The sequence below is a fragment of the Perognathus longimembris genome, chromosome 4, assembly GCF_023159225.1.
Source record: "Perognathus longimembris pacificus isolate PPM17 chromosome 4, ASM2315922v1, whole genome shotgun sequence".
NCBI classification, from domain to species: Eukaryota; Metazoa; Chordata; class Mammalia; order Rodentia; family Heteromyidae; genus Perognathus; species Perognathus longimembris.
Window position 1 is genome coordinate 87600740 of NC_063164.1, and position 16236 is coordinate 87616975.

A 16236-nucleotide genomic window follows, 5' to 3' on the forward strand; every position below is an offset into this window, starting at 1 on the left:
AGTAATCCTTGAAACATTTATCACCATTTTATAGGTAAAGAAGTTGAGGTTTATGTAAATTATGTACTTGGCTGCAAACCACATACTTGTATATTGTTGACTAGCATCTTAAGTAATACAGGGTGTCATTATCTTAAAATGTTTTTTCCTGAAAGAAGTCTGATGGACGGACTAAAAGGTACAAAACTGGTTTATCTGTCTAACACATATTTAACTTTTATGTAAAAACTTTAAAAGGTGTCTAAGAAGCTGATGAATATACATTATATAGATGCATGAAAATATCACAATAAAACTCGTTGTTTGGTACAATTAATATACACATTATAAAATATAGCTTGCAATAAAACCTGTGGCTAATAAAGGTGTACTCAAAACTTGTGGAGCTGTATAAAGCCCTCAATGTCATTTAATTGATGGAACTGGCTGGCTATATTGATAATTTTTATCAATGATCTAACAAATATGGCCCTCGGCAGAACAATGTTTGCCTAGTACTGGCTATCAATTTTATTTTTAGCCTGGAAATACTATCTCTGAATATTAGAGAAAAATTTCAAATATCTACGATATTATAGTGTCCAGCACAAAATTGTATTTATTAGTAAATCATTAAATAATATTTAAATGTGGGAGAATGATGAAAAGGATGACACTGATCAAGATACATTGTACTCACCAACTGATGTGGTGAATTAAAATCCCTCTATGTAACTACTTGAAGATAATAAATAAGTAGATATTTGAAAGGACTTAAACACTGAAAGAAAATGTGTGGAAATCTGAAATATTGTAAAATACCTAGTAATTGGAAGGATCAATTCAAGTCTTTGAAGTTGTGTGTGTACTTTCAAAAATTATACTCTACTTATCTGTATGGGTTTGATTAGAGAAACTAATAAGGAATTCTCTAAATAATGAAAAAACCTTTTATTCTTTTAAAGTAGTTTTACAAAGGAGTTACCATCCAACAGATCGGTTATAAGTACAGTGCATTTTGATCCATATCAACTCTTTCATCATTCTTCTGCAGCCCAGCACTTCTCCCCTCAATTTGCCTTGGCTATGCCATGGCTATTATGACCACATTCTCCTCTGCTTCCTATCAGCAAGCGATCAAATGTTGAAATGATTGAATTTCTGTAGGAAATTGGAAACATGAATTGAAGCCTAGTAGCATAATTCAATTTTATAATTTGGCAGAAAAAACTGCAGTTTATATTATTGCAAATGTTCATTACCTTTGTTGGTTCTCTAAAGATTGTTTTTTCTATTTCTGAAACAAAAAGACAGCAGATGTATTTCCTTTTATTCTCACAGACTCCCAAATTGGTACATTTTTTCTTAGTAATTCCATTTAAAAATTCAACTTCTTTCTCAATCTCAACATCTCCCTTCATAATTTATTTCCCCCTCAATACTTATCCCATCTGACATAGTCTAAACTGGCTCACCCCTAAAATCTTGGCTACTTGGGAGACTGAGATTTGAGGATTGCAGTTTGAAGCAAAAGGACAGAAGTTGAAGTTGGCAATCTGACTCAGGTAGTGGAGAGGCAGCTTTGAGTGAAAAAGCCAAGTGAATTTGAGGTCTGAAGTTCAAGCTTTAATACTAGCACACACACACACATACACACACACACACACACACACACACACAGAAGGAGAAGAGAAGGAGGTAGAGGAGGAGGAGGAGGAGGAGGAGGAGGAGGAGGAGGAGGAGGAGGAGGAGGAGGAGGAGGAGGAGGAGGAGGGAAAGTAGGAAGAGGAGGGAAAAGAGGAGGAGGAGGAGGAGGAGGAGGAAGAGGAGGAGGAGGAGGAAGTGGGGAGCAGGAGAAGGGGGAGAAGGAAAGGGGAAGATGAGGAAGGGGCAGAAGGAGGAAGAAGAGAATATAAAAAGGAAAGAAAATGAAAGGGAAGAAGAATTGGAGCATTTAAAAACATGATAAAAAATGACCAGAACAAAATTTTGGTGAAAACTGGTTTGCCTTCACATTTCACTGCAGTGCAGCTTCTATTTTTTAATGCAATACAGAGCTCCTGTATAAAATGACACCTTTCGTTTCTATCATGTTTTAAGTTCTTCTTGTGTCTACTTCATATGTACCAATTATTAGCCCAGGGCTGATTATTTTTAGGTTTGAAGAAAACTTAAGAAATCAATCTTTCATGCTCTGCCATCTTCCGTACTTGGCTCTTCGCTGATACCTGTAACTCCTTTTTTGGTGTTGAAAGATCTGACTAGTTTAACACAAATTCCCTTTTTCTCAAGGTATAATGTTTTACTATTCCAAGAAACATTTTGTTTTCAAAGGACATGAGAATGAAAGAAGCAAAAGAGTACCTGTCACTTCGCATATAATAAAAGTTATCTAAGTTTAGATGTGCTAAATTAAATGCAAAAATAAGGTATTCTGCACTTCCTTTGATTCTCTTTCCATTTCTAGTGTCTCTTCTTTCGTGTTAGGTTCTTTCCCTATGAGGCTATCCTGGGAACAATCTTTTACTACAGGTCCAGTATTACCCAGTAGCCAACTTATATTGTTTCAGTAGAAATAATCTCTCCTTGTATGCATGTTAACTCCTGCAAAGATCCCCATTGCCTTTCTTGAGTAATGCAACTGCCCAGGTTGGCCATGGCAAAGGCTGAGTCTCTGGAATAGAACAGCATAAAGGATATGTCCAGGACTTAGATGGGAGTCCCTAAGGATCATTTAGCTATGACTGGTACTCCAGAACACGTGGAATTCACATCAGAGTAGGATAGAAATTACCCTAGACTATTCAGTGACATTTCATTTTCAATTTCATTGAACACTGAGATTCCACCTCACCCCAGTTAGAATGGCCATTATCAAGAAAACTGATAATTACAGATGCTGGCAGGGATGTGGCCAAAAGGAAGTGGAGAAAAGAGTAATGGCTATGAGAGGCTAGAAAAGGTAGTGCTACAGGGGAATGATTTTAAAGTATTTAGTGAGAAACTACTATGCCCCACAATCTTCTAGACATTCGGTAAAAAGTGGACATTTCAGCCTAGATTGGCTTTAACAACATAATCATCTAAATTTCAGCCTCCTGAGTATTGGAGAAGATAATGAGTACGAGCCGTCAAGCAGCTGGCTTCCAGACAGAAATATTTAAACCACTATGCATTTTCAGTTGCTAGGTTTTTTAGAGGGGGGCATTAGTGAAACAAAGGAAGCTAAGAATTTAAAAAAACTGTTTTTGAAAAATAATTTTTGACCCAACCTTAAATTTGAAACTGTGAAAAGAGTAAAATACTGGTGAGCAATAATTGTGTAGGTGTTGTCTTGCCTGTGGAAATTTGCCATGTGCAAATTTCCTCACAGGCTGTCTATTTGATTTTGGCAAAAGCCTAGAGAAATAATCAGGCCTAAGAGTAGACATCTGCCCATTGTTTAAATCAAGAAAGGCATTTAACACTATGCATGGAAATAGAATTCTCAGTGGAGCTGGGTGAATACAACCAGTACTTGTAATTAACAAAATCACTGGAGACAAGTGAGCTCAGCGTGAGACCAGTCCATTCAAATACAGCTGAGGCTTCCTATTCCTTGATGACAGGCAAAGTCAGGAACTGGCTATCATTGCAGACAAGACTAAGACATGCTTTTGAAATTCTTTAAAGCCTGAGTATGTTTTTCAAAGGAAAAGACTGCTTTTTAAAAACATTTCTGGTAGTTGGGTTAATGTTTAAAACATATCCTTAACCCACTGAAGTGTATACTGTGGAATGTAGAGCCAGAGTGAAGGACCAGAGTAACTCCATATTGTACTAAGACCCCCTTCTGTACTTGACTGACCTTACTGTAAGTCCTACCCACCCCCTTGCTTCCTGGTAAAGACCATATCCAACTGTGAGTTATGAGTGGAATTTTCAGCATCTAATCTTGAGTGTGATTTCCAGTATTTGTGAGAGGGATTTCCAGTATCCAATTGTGAGTGCAATTTCCAATATCTAATCAAAACCCTGCAGCTGTGCACACATCCCCCCTTGCTACACCCCTATGGCTTAACCAATCAGTTTTAAATGTGTCAGTCCCTTGATCTGACCCTTTCCAGATTCCTTCCCACCACCAAATGTGCCAAACATGCTTTATGATTATTTTTTAATTTTCCCACGGTGTGTATTTATTTGTTAAAAGATGCTATGATGTATGCTAAGTCCCTGGCTTCCCCAAAAGATGTATAAAACAGCTGGGAGCCTGAGGCTCAGGGCCTCTTGCGTCACCAGTGTGCTGAGTGTGCAGAGGACTGAGCTAGCTCTAAATAAATGCCCTTTTTGCTGCTTGCATTTGTCTTGGTCTCTGGAGGTCTTTGGGGGATCTGTACTCGAGCATTTCAGTGGGGGCTCATCCGGGATACCCCCCTAAGCCCACCCAGACACCCGACCAAGGGGTCGTGAAAATCCGGCTGGTAAGGTGAGTGAGGCATTGCCGATGTGTAAGTGTATTATGGCCCTGCAGGATGTGTGTGTGTGAGGTTGGCAAAAGAGTCTTGGCGGACGCACTATCGGGCTGCCAACGGAATCTGTGAGAGACATCCCAGACCCCCATATGGGTAAATTGTTCCTCGGTACAGACATTTTGGAGACAGACAATTTTTTGGATCCATGCGTAGACTGTTTCCTGCATCTCGAACAATTTACCATGTGCTGTGACTTTAGTAGATTGTTCCTCTGTACAGGCATTTTTGGAGACAGACATTTTTTGGAGAAATCCGTGCATAGTCTGCTCTGTGCATAGCCTGTTACCTGCGTTTCGAATTTGCTACCACGCTGCAATTTGGGTTTATGTCAAGTGTTTTGTATGTGGTCTGTGTGTAAGTGTTGTTTAACCTCCTCCACACTGGTGTGAGAAATTCCTCCTAGGTATCGGGCCTGAACTGAGAACGTGGCAAACAGAAGACTTCCAGGAGTGATTCCTTCTCTTTCTCTTTAGGTCCCCAGCGGAATTCTCCTCCCTTCCTTTTCTTAGCAGCGCTGCTTTTCCAGATTTGTCAAACTGCTTTTACTCTTGCCATTTTAGTATGTTTGTCTGGTTTATGTAAAATGCTCTGAGTTTTCTGAGTGATGTGGTTAATTGGTCAGTGATGTAAAAGAAAAAGTGAAATTCAAAGCAGAAGGGCCTAGGACAAGATTGAATACTGAGGAGACTAGGTCTGGTGGTGAACTAGGAAAGAAAGTAAAAGTAAATGCAATCAGATACTAGAAAAGATTGTGTTGCAGAAAAGGAAAAATTGCCTGTATTGTTATAGGACTGGTCTGGACTGTTCTTCTCTGTTTTCTGTATCTCCTCACTGTGATGGACGAAATGGGATAGACTCCTTCTACCCCCCTGGATTTATGTTTAGCTCATTGGGAATATGTACAGGCGACAGCTCACAATCAGAGTGTGTGTGTTCACAAAAAGAACTCTGAGGGACCCCCACCCAGCCTTCTTCAGAAGAAAATTACTTGGTGTGCTAAATGTTTTGCTAAAACTATCAAGCCCTGGAAAATGAGGCTGGATAATGCTAAAATCATTTGTTAAAAATTTTGTCTTAAAATTTGGGTGTTGCAGAGATAAATTGGCAAAAATACCTCTTGCCACTGGAAAATGTATGGCTGGTGTTTATTTTGTGCACTTTAAGATCTTTTGAATATGTATGTGTGTGTGCATGTGTGAGTGTGAACATGTTCAAGACTGTTAGCATGAAGTAAAATTGAGTGAGTTTAAGTTTAAATTCAAATGGTCATTAAGTTTGGGCATTACCAAATGCTTTAAAGGATTATTGCATTGTTTTAAAGAGGAACTATAGTTAAAAAATGTTTCTTTAATTAAAAAATCAGGGCTAAGTGTCAGAAATTTGGATGTAAAGGTTTATTACTGTTAAAAAAACCAACAAAAAACATACTTCTTGGGTTTCTCAGTCAGAGACCAATAGGAAAGGACAGGAAAAACCTAGGACAGGCTTGTGTGCCTATCCTCAGGAGTGAGGGGTGATCTGGCAAAGGTGCAGCTTAGCCAGTCCACGTGGTGGCACGGGCCCTGGAGGGAATCCACGTGGTGGGACAGCCATAAGGGGGCGTCCATTCATGGAGGAAGAGGACAAGCCGGCACCAAGACAGTTCATCAAGCTCTGAGGAGTAGGATGGAGATAGGCTGTTCGGTAGGACAGGCCAATGGAGGCCTTTCTTTTGTCTCTTTTGTTTTCAGGTGAACATTGGAAACCTGGTGGTAAAAATGAATGATTTTACTGGAATTTCTAAAACTGCCCCTTGAGAGGTACTAAGAATTGGAAAAGTTTTTAAAAATGGTTAAAAAGTTTATTTACCTGATGTGATTTGATTCCTGTGCTATTTTGCAATTTGGATGTATTGAAAAAGCAAAAATGATGAGACTGGATTTCTTTTGTTTGTAATTCTGGTGAACACTCTTGAAAGTACTTTTGTTACAATTGTTTTGGGTATCAGTTTAATGATTCAGGTAATGAATTTTATGTATATACTGTGATGTAATATTAAGCCTCTTAACTATCTTAAGTTACGTACAATCAGGCAAGTATTTTAAAGGATATATATTAAACTAATGGGGATAGAAGTAAACTCATTAACTCTCTGTATGTAGGAAGAAATGGCAAAGCAAGCTAATGTTTCTCACTAATTTATTGGAAAGCTGAATGGATAAGTATTTCTAATTTTGTAATTGTAATTCTTTTTTTTTTTTTGGCCAGTCCTGGGCCTTGGACTCAGGGCCTGAGCACTGTCCCTGGCTTCTTCCCGCTCAAGGCTAGCACTCTGCCACTTGAGCCACAGCGCCGCTTCTGGCCATTTTCTGCATATGTGGTGCTGGGGAATCGAACCTAGGGCCTCGTGTATCCGAGGCAGGCACTCTTGCCACTAGGCTATATCCCCAGCCCTGTAATTCTTACATTAAGGAAAAATTGTCATTTGAGTTCAAAGGTCTTCATGCAGTAACTGGGACTGAAGGAAAAAAGGCTCTTTTAAAACAGGCAGCCAGGAGGCAAAAGGGCGGAACCTGGTTTCAGAATGCCTGTAAGCTTCAGAGTTTTTCCAATGTAGATAAAAGCTAAAGTGTTAGTGTGAAAGCAGAGGTTAGTAATAGGCTTTGGAGATCAAGAATGCATTTCTAGATAAGAAATTTGGAAGTAAAATTGTCCTAAATGATTGTTGCAAAGTGAGAAAAGGAAAATTATGGCTACCAAAATGAGTGTTTAATTGCCATTCCAGTTTGTTTGTAGGTTTTTTGTAACAGTTTCCAGCAGGCCCACAGAGAAGGACAGATCATTCCTACAAGTTTGTCAAGATGTAACATTGGCCCTTAATAAGTTCCAGGTAAGAGCATGCTTAAAAACTACTTCTGTGTGGACCACCTTGTTGCTTTAATTGGAGTAAAGTGGCCTCTTGTAAGACTCGTTGATCTGAAATCTGCGGTTTGAAGCCAGCCTGGGCAGAGAAAGGTCCCTGTGAGAGTCTTCGTGTCCAGTTGGCCAGCAGAAGTGCTGGGAACAGAGTCGTGAGTCGTTTTGAGGCTCAAAGTATAGGGTGCTAGTCTTGAGCTGGAGAGCTGAGGGACAGCACTCAGGCCCTAAGTCCAAGTCCAGTGATGGACCAAGAGAAATGCCGAAGGTGCATTTATACCAGCATGGGAAAGTCACTCCTGGGACAAAAGTGATGGAGCATCCAGAGGCAGTAAGCCACTGCTTGGATGGCAGAGAAGGTGTCAGATCCTAGAGTCACTCCTGTTTGGCCTTTCAAAAGTTAATAAAAGCTGGGAGGTCCTAGAAGAATAGTTCGTAGCATGCCTTTCTAATGCCCATGTCTGTCTACTGGGCAAGAACTTGCCAGTCATCTGTGGTAGAGGGTAGTAAGGGTAAGTTTGTCAAATGGGGGATAATTTTAAAATCCCAACCCCCTGCATCTACTCAAAGCCCTGACTGGCAGTGAGAATTTTTTAAGCTGATACATCTGTTCAGGAAAGAAAACTGGTGGATCTGAGATCTTGTCCTTATTGAGATCTAAGGCCTGCAAAAGTACTTTAGGCATTGCTACATCATCAATTTCCCCATCCAGAGAGGAAAATGCTTTTACAAACCAGAGTGCTAAAAGACTATCATGTTATATCCCAAGAAAAGGTCTGTGCAGTTGTTAAAAGGTTAGCTATTTACTCCAGTTTGGAGTAAAGTTCCTAGTAACATCTAGTCCTGAAAACCCCTTGGTAAAGTAGGCTAAGTATCTATAGGTTCCTGGCTAGGTAAGATCAATGTCCCTGAGTCAGCCTGAAGAAGTTACAGAAGATGGATGATAATCTCCGCCCAACAGCTCCCCTTTCAAAATCAAGGAACCAGAGTAATTTTAAAATAATAATCTTAGCCTTATTGGAAATATTTGATCACTGAAAGTTATTGCCCTGGAAAAAGTATGGCCAAAGGCCATTACCTAAAGCTGTCTTGAAAGTCAGTGATGTGCCAGCCTACAAAAGCTAGTGTGCTTAAAAGGCAATCAGGAAAATACTAGGAGATTTCACTAAAGTCAGGCTTTAGGTTAATTTAGGTTAAGGTTCTCTAACCAGTCTATGGAGAAAGTTACAGAAAACCCAGCAGAAGGTGTGACATTCTACTGGAGCCACTAGGAGCCACTGCTTCCTGACACCACCATGGCCCCTGCCCATTCCATTTGAGTGAGGATCAAGGATGGCTGAACAGTCATCTGGAAGAATCTACATCTTCACCCTGAGCACCTCTACCATGGTAAAAACAGATGGGTCTCTATCACACGCAGCTGATTTCTGCTGGAAAGTGCTTTGGATCTGTTGAAACTAAAATTTTGAAGGGACATTCTTGAGTTGACTGGAGTTAACTACCTCTAGTAAGAAAATTGGATATTGTAAGAGATTTTCAAGTAGACAATTCCATGGAACTGATGGCCTGCTGCTTAATCCAAAGCATGTATGACAGGCTGGAGAATCACTTCCAGGCAATTTCTGGGGTGGGAGGTGTGTCCAAGAGTATTAAAATGTGTCCAGATGGATTAGGGTGTGACTTCAGAGAAGAGAGGGAGGTAACTGCCATCAGGTGTACCAGTTACCAAGGTAACTGGACAGAGATTTAAACTGCTGGGGGCATCTTCATGGAGCCCTCCTGGGGGTGGCTCTTACAGATGCCACTGGCCAACCTTTGGCACTTAGAGGCACTGGAAACTGGAGAAATCCACTCTAAAATAGTAACTCATGATAGTTGGCTCTGGTCTGGTTTCTTAGAAGCAGTAGTCCCATCGGACTGACCCTTGCCCCATCTTTGTTTTCCCCAACAGCCTGTGGGTGAAGTCACAGTAAATTGCCTTGATGTAGATGAGATAAACCGGATTCCACAAACTAGAGGAAAAGAAAATGTAGACAGTTTAAAACTCTAGTAGCAAAGAAGCCCCAGGAAATGTAAAGAGGAAAGTTAGTATAGAAAGCCTTGGAGAAAGGGATAGAGGAAACAAAATGGTTTCCTCTGGATAAGAAAGGAATTTAAAAAGTAAGGATTGTCAATTGTCACAGGATGTTAAGTAAGAATTGTCAATTGTCACAGAATGTTCAAGTAAGTCGCTGATGGTTTGAGTAAGTAGAAGAGGGCATGAATGGGGATAAAGAAAGACTTTAGAAAGAGAATTGGGGAAGACAAGCGATTCCCTTCAGATTAGAAAAAGGAAGACATTCCCTAGAAAGTTTGAGTATGTAGCAAACGGTACCAGTATGTCTTATGCCAGAGTGAAGGGCCAGAGTAACTCCATATTGTACTAAGATCCCATTCTGTACTTGACTGACCTTACTGTAAGTCCTACCCCCACCCCACCCCTTGCTTCCTGGTAAAGACCATATCCAACCGTGAGTTATGAGTGGAATTTTCAGTATCTAATCATGAGTACGATTTCCAGTATTTGTGAGAGGGATTCTCAGTATCCAACTGTGAGTGCAATTTCCAATATCTAATCAAAACCCTGCAGCTGTGCACACATCCCCCCTTGCTACACCCCTATGGCTTAACCAATCAGTTTTAAATGTGTCAGTCCCTTGATCTGACCAATGACCCTTTCCAGATTCCTTCCCGCCACCAAATGCGCCAAACATGCTTTAGGATTTTTTTTTAAATTTTCCCACGGTGTGTGTTGATTTGTTAAAAGATGCTATGATGTATGCTAAGTCCCTGGCTTCCCCAAAAGATGTATAAAACAGCTGGGAGCCCAAGGCTCAGGGCCTCTTGCGTCACGAGCATGTTGAGTGCGCAGAGGACCCAGCTAGCTCAAAATAAACGCCCTTTTTGCTGCTTGCATTGGTCTTGGTCTCTGGAGGTCTTTGGGGGATCTGAACTCGAGCATTTCATGGAAACCAAGTGAAAGGAGTAAGGGAACCCCCTTTTTGAGTCTCTAGAAACAACAGGCTTAGACAAAGTAGTGGGCCTGGGGAGGAGCAAACCTAAGCTGAATAACAGGAGCCCAAAACAGCTGGGCCTAGGAAAAAGAAAGGAATGAGGAAGACCACTCAATTTAGGGGAGTTCTGGGAAGAGAAAGCTTAAGGCTAAGACTAGTCACACCAGGAGTTATATTGCCTTGTTTGCCAGAGTTTACCAAAATTGTATTGCCTTGATCACCTTGTTTATTGGAATTGTATCACTTTGATTACTTTGATTGTTTGGGTTTACTGGAATTGTAATAACTAACAGAAATTCTGCTTCTTTGCTTTGCCTAACCATCCAGAATGCCTGTGTGTGGTAAATGTGATTCTTCCTCCACTACCACCTGCGTGTGGTAAATGTGATGACTGTCTTTAAAATCCCAGCTCTATTTGGCCGGAGTGCAGTTTGTCACCATCTCGGTAGTGGCAAGCAGACGCTGTGCACAGCTAAATAAAGACTCCTAGCCCAATTGGCTCAGTGCTGGTAACTATTTTCATGGGTTCGAGGCCCATCTGGGTATCTGGTGTGCAACATATACTTTAATGTCTACTAAATTGTAAATAAGGTCATGGAAACAAGAAACAAGCAAATAAACAAAGAAAGAAAGAAAAGAAAGAGAAAGAGGAAGCAAGGAAGAAAAAGGGAGGAAGGAAAGGAAGGAGGGTGGGAGAGAGGAAGGAAAGACGAAAGAAAGGAAGGAAGGAAGGAAGGAAGGAAGGAAGGAAGGAAGGAAGGAAAGAAGAAAGGAACTTGAGGCATCATTGGTTGGAAACACACAACAGCCATAGACTCTGAACCAAGTAGGCATCATTGTGTGTGTTTTATGCTTATTAGAATGCCATCTAAAGAAACAGCCTGGACAATAAAATATTGTATTTTACCTATAAATATTTTGAAAGATTGGATGTTGATGTTTATGATTTAAGAAATTATGAAATATCTACAGCTTTCCCACATGCCACATCTCCTCCTTTCTGATCATCTAAACAAGAGAACTTATTAAACCAACAGAATAACTAAAGAAATTATTTTGAGATGTCTCATGCAAATTGCCCATTGTAGGACAAATCATACAGTAAAAGGTAAAGGTTTGTACCATCAGAAAAATGAATTTTTAGCTAAGATCCAACTATCATTGGCTTTTTCTATTGCTCCTAGAAGCTCTTTCAACTCTTGTCTCAAATATTCTCAGGCCAATTGTTAACTACGTGCATATTTTGGATTTTTTTTCCTTTTTGGTAAATGGACCCTTTCATCATTATGTAATGCCTAACTTTCCCGCTAGCAATTTTCCTTGCTTTAAAAAGTCCTTTTTCTGAAGTTAGTATTACTATTTTGTGTGTTCACATTAATGTGGCATGTCCCTACTACATATTTCTCCACATTATTTTCAACTTTTCAGAGACTAATTTTTAATGTGGATTTCTTATAGGACACATGTAGTTTAGTCTGTTTTTAATATTTTGCTATTCTTTTTCATTTAACTAGTGTCTTGGACTATTTGCATTTAAAAAGATTTTAAATTGATTCATATCTACAATTTTTACACTTTCCTCCCATTTGAAACTGTAGAAAAAAAGTGTAATTCTAGACACATGTTAGACTAAAAAAGTATGCCTTATTTGGGGGAAAATAAGAATAGTACTTTTAACAGATTTATGGTTGTACCGTGTGTTAGCATTTCCCTAGCTTCAGGTCCTCAGCTCCACCCATTAGCCCTCAGATCCACCCATACCTAATGAGCCATTCCTACTCACTACCTAACTACTGCCCCTTACCCCAAGAGAGAAGCTGCCACCTGGATAAGGTGCAGACACCATGTAGCTCCCTTTCCCAGTATTCCCTAGTTGCTTACTCTGAGTACTCTGGCTTTTGTAGGCTGGTGCCTTACTGGTTTAAGCAGGGTGACAACTTTAAACAGATTTTAGAAGGCTTGGGCCTTTAACCATCTTCCTAGTCACAAAATCCATACAGACCAAAGGCCAACCAAGTCTGCTCTCTGCAGCAGCCATTACAGTTTCTGAGACATGGAGGGGGAAGACACCAATGCTACCCCAATGCAACTCTGTGGCCACCAAACACAACTCTGATGCTTTTAACCTTGGAGTAAGTCTCGGTTGCAACTCTGTCATGATAGGCCTGCTATATATATAAGCCCAACTTTTTTTTTTTTTTTTTTTTTTTTTGCCAGTCCTGGGCCTTGGACTCAGGGCCAGAGCACCATCCCTGGCTTCTTCCCGCTCAAGGCTAGCACTCTGCCACTTGAGCCACAGCGCCGCTTCTGGCCGTTTTCTGTATATGTGGTGCTGGGGAATCGAACCTAGGGCCTCGTGTATCGGAGGCAGGCACTCTTGCCGCTAGGCTATATCCCCAGCCCCTATAAGCCCAACTTTAATGGGGGAGGTGGGGAAGAGCCAGGGCAGGAGCACTCTGGGCCTGTCAAAATCTTCACAGGACTGCTAGATTCCCTGAGAAGTTTTCCATGTAAGAGAAAGAGAATAAGGAATCACTAGTAGTGAAACCAGGCAGTTTGGGAGCAGACTGTGGAGGCAGCTTCCTGTAGCCACAGACTGCCACAGTCCACGCAGCTAGCACACATGTCCACCATCCATGCAGCTAGCACACATGTTGACCTGCATCCTATAAAGCAAAACATTAATCCTGGGTCAGGAAAATCGAGGTTAGCAGCCCCATTTGCACACTTGTTCCAAAATGACTCTGGTCTGTTGATCTTAAAGAATTTATGTGAGGACAGGAGAGAAAAATGGAGAAGCAAAATCTTAGTCTATACCAAAGAATTGTCAGAATCAGATGTACACTTGACTTTTAGCATAGATGGACATAAAGAATAACACACTGGTTTTACATCTTAGACACATTTGCTTGCACCCGTTTGCTTGTATCAGTTTGGGTTTAAAACCTGTTTTGTCTTTCTTTTGGCTTGGAGTCTGGTGATAAGAGTCAGGATTGCCTCCAGGCTGTTCACTGTGACTCCACCCACATGCTGCAAAGACCAATTTAACACAAGACTTAAAGTAAGTTAAAATAGTAGTCAAATAGAAGTACTTTTGAAACCATGATGCCAGTTTTTACATGTTTTACCAACAGACAGACAAACAGACATACAGACAGTTGTGCACAAGCTTTGGGGCATGCTTAGAATTTTTTTTTAAATTGGCCATGTAAGTTTTCTGGAATTCCAGTGGCAAAATGATATTATTTTGCTTATATTTTAGAACCACGTGGTCAGTTAGAAAAGAAAACCTTTCCTAGCAAACAAAAAATATTCACAGATTATCCAGTGAGGAAATGAAGAAGCCACATTTTGAGAAACCAGTTCAGCTCCAATGGGGAGCTGAAGTGGGATGCTATGACCAGAGAAGGTCCAGGAGATGGGAGACAGGACACGATCAGAACACAGACACGTGGCACGGCATAATGGCAGCGGAGCTGGTCAGAGCCTTAGCAGGCTCACAGCAAGACACCTTCACCTTCCAGCATTTGAATTGCAAGGCACATTTGAATTGCAAGGCCACAGTTACAGAGTTCAGGGTGGGGGGCAGGGTTACTGGTAGCTTGAGTCTCCACATCCCTGCCCAGCCTCCAGGAATTTGGCATGCCCATTACCTGAGGGATGGGTGGGCTTCCACCTCCAAGAGTTTTTTGGAACCTTGATGGAACCAAGATGGCGCTTGCTAAAACCAATTCTATTGTCCACCACATGGTCAATGCTAGAGAAAACAGGATTTAGCCAGCAACAAGCAGAACTTAACTGAATCTCCATGCTTAACAAACATCAATAACAAGAACAGAAAACCTTTCTTTGTGTCTTTCAAAGCAGATGTTAAACAAATATTGGTACCTTTGGAAGCTGGTACTGAAGAGTTAAAGTAAACCCATTTTCAGGCAGCCCCCATTTTGTTGTCTGTTTAAACTTTGAGTAACCCAGGCCACCAATTATCCAGGCTAACAGGAAAAGCTTATTAGGGCCCAGCCTGTCAGGAAACTCCTTGCCTAACTCTAACCACCTGCGAATGCTTAACTCTAACCACCCAGGAATGCCTTGAGTCCTGAGCCAATCAGATTTGTACCTGTATCCTAATCTTGCTTGAACACCTGATTGCTGTAACTTGGTTTTTTGCCTTTATAAGCTCTGTGAAATCTCAGCTTTCCTAACCTCTGCTGTGTCGGTGGGTAGGATGAGGCCCGACCTGCAGCTCACCTGAATAAAGCCTTGCTTTTGCATTTTGGAACATCTGGCTCTCGGTGGTTTTCTTGGTGGTCTTCTTGTGACTTGGGCATAACAGTACCAGCCCATCCTATAGAGAGAAGCAGAAAGAAAAAGAGAGAGAGAGAGAGAGAGAGAACTCTATCTGCCTGAGTGCTCATAGAAGTTATGTAAGTCCAAATTTGTAAGATTGGGCTCAAACTTGAGCAGCTTTTAGATTGTGCCCCTCCCATGGTAAGTGATTAGCGGAGCTGAGGAGTTAAATACCAAGTGTCCTTGGTATTACTCTGGTCAGCTGAAATGTAGGAGACAATCAGCAAAGGGGTCGTCACCCCAGTTCCTGTGTCTCGGACCAAGCGCAGAGTGTGGCCCTGAAGCCATGGCCCTGTGGCCCTATGCTATGGTCATTTGGAGTGGGGCTCGGAACTAGGCGCCAAGATTTTTAGTGTGGCCCTGAAGCCACGGCCCTGTGGCCCTGTGGTAAATCAGAAAATTGGATCCGAGCCCTCATTTAGATGATCACTAACCTGGGTGTGAGGGCGAATTTGTTGATTGTAGATGTAAGTAGAGCACTCGGTCAGGAGAAGTTACCTCAGTGGTCCTCTGGGTGGGCTCAGGACAGCAGAATAGGTCCCAGGGGCAGCTTGAATCCCCCAGAAATGGGGGAGCAAATCCACCGGGGAACCTATTCGGGGTTCGGCACCAATGAAAGCATAGGTATCGGCCATCCCAGAGGACCAGGCAGAGATAACCACAGGCAGGAGAAGAAGGTTCATAAGTGAAGTGCCAGACTTTGAAGTCAGGCCCCACTTTACCACGTGAACCCCACTTTACCATGTGAACCTGAGATAAGCAGGCCCTGTGAGCAATCCCAGGCAAGCCCATTAGGGCCCAGCCAGTCAAGAACTCTTAACCGCTGGGAATGCTTAACTCTGCCCCCAGAGTGCCTCGAGCCCTGAGCCAATCAGATTTGTACCCGTGTCCTAATCTTGCTTGCTTGAACACCTGATTGTTGTAACTTTGTTTTTGCCTTTATAAGCCCTGGGTAATCGCAGCTCGAGGCTCCCTCCTAACCTCCGCTGTGTCGGTGGGTAGGACAAGGCCCGAGTTGCAGCTCGCTTAAATAAAACCTTGCCTTGCTTTTGCATTTCGGAACGTCTGAGTCTCGGTGGCCTTCTTGGTGGTGGTCTTGCGACTTGGCACAACAATAAGGAGGTTTATTAGTGGGGCCATAGTTCCCATGGGAGAGGGACCTACACGGCGTCTGCATCTTATCCAGGTGGCAGCTTCTCTCTGGGGGTAAAGGTGAAGTAGTTAGGTAGTGAGTAGGAATGGCTCATTAGGTATGGGTGGATCTGGGGGCTAATGGGAGGAGCTGAGGACCTGCAGCTAGGAAAATGCTAACACCGTGCAAGCAAGAAGAGAATATAAGGAAGATTTCAAATGTTGCAAAAAGCTTGTGTGTGCTTCTCTCATCAAACATTAAATAGACTTCAAATACAAAAGGATGGCAGGAAATACAATTCTGCTTTCCTTTACATAAT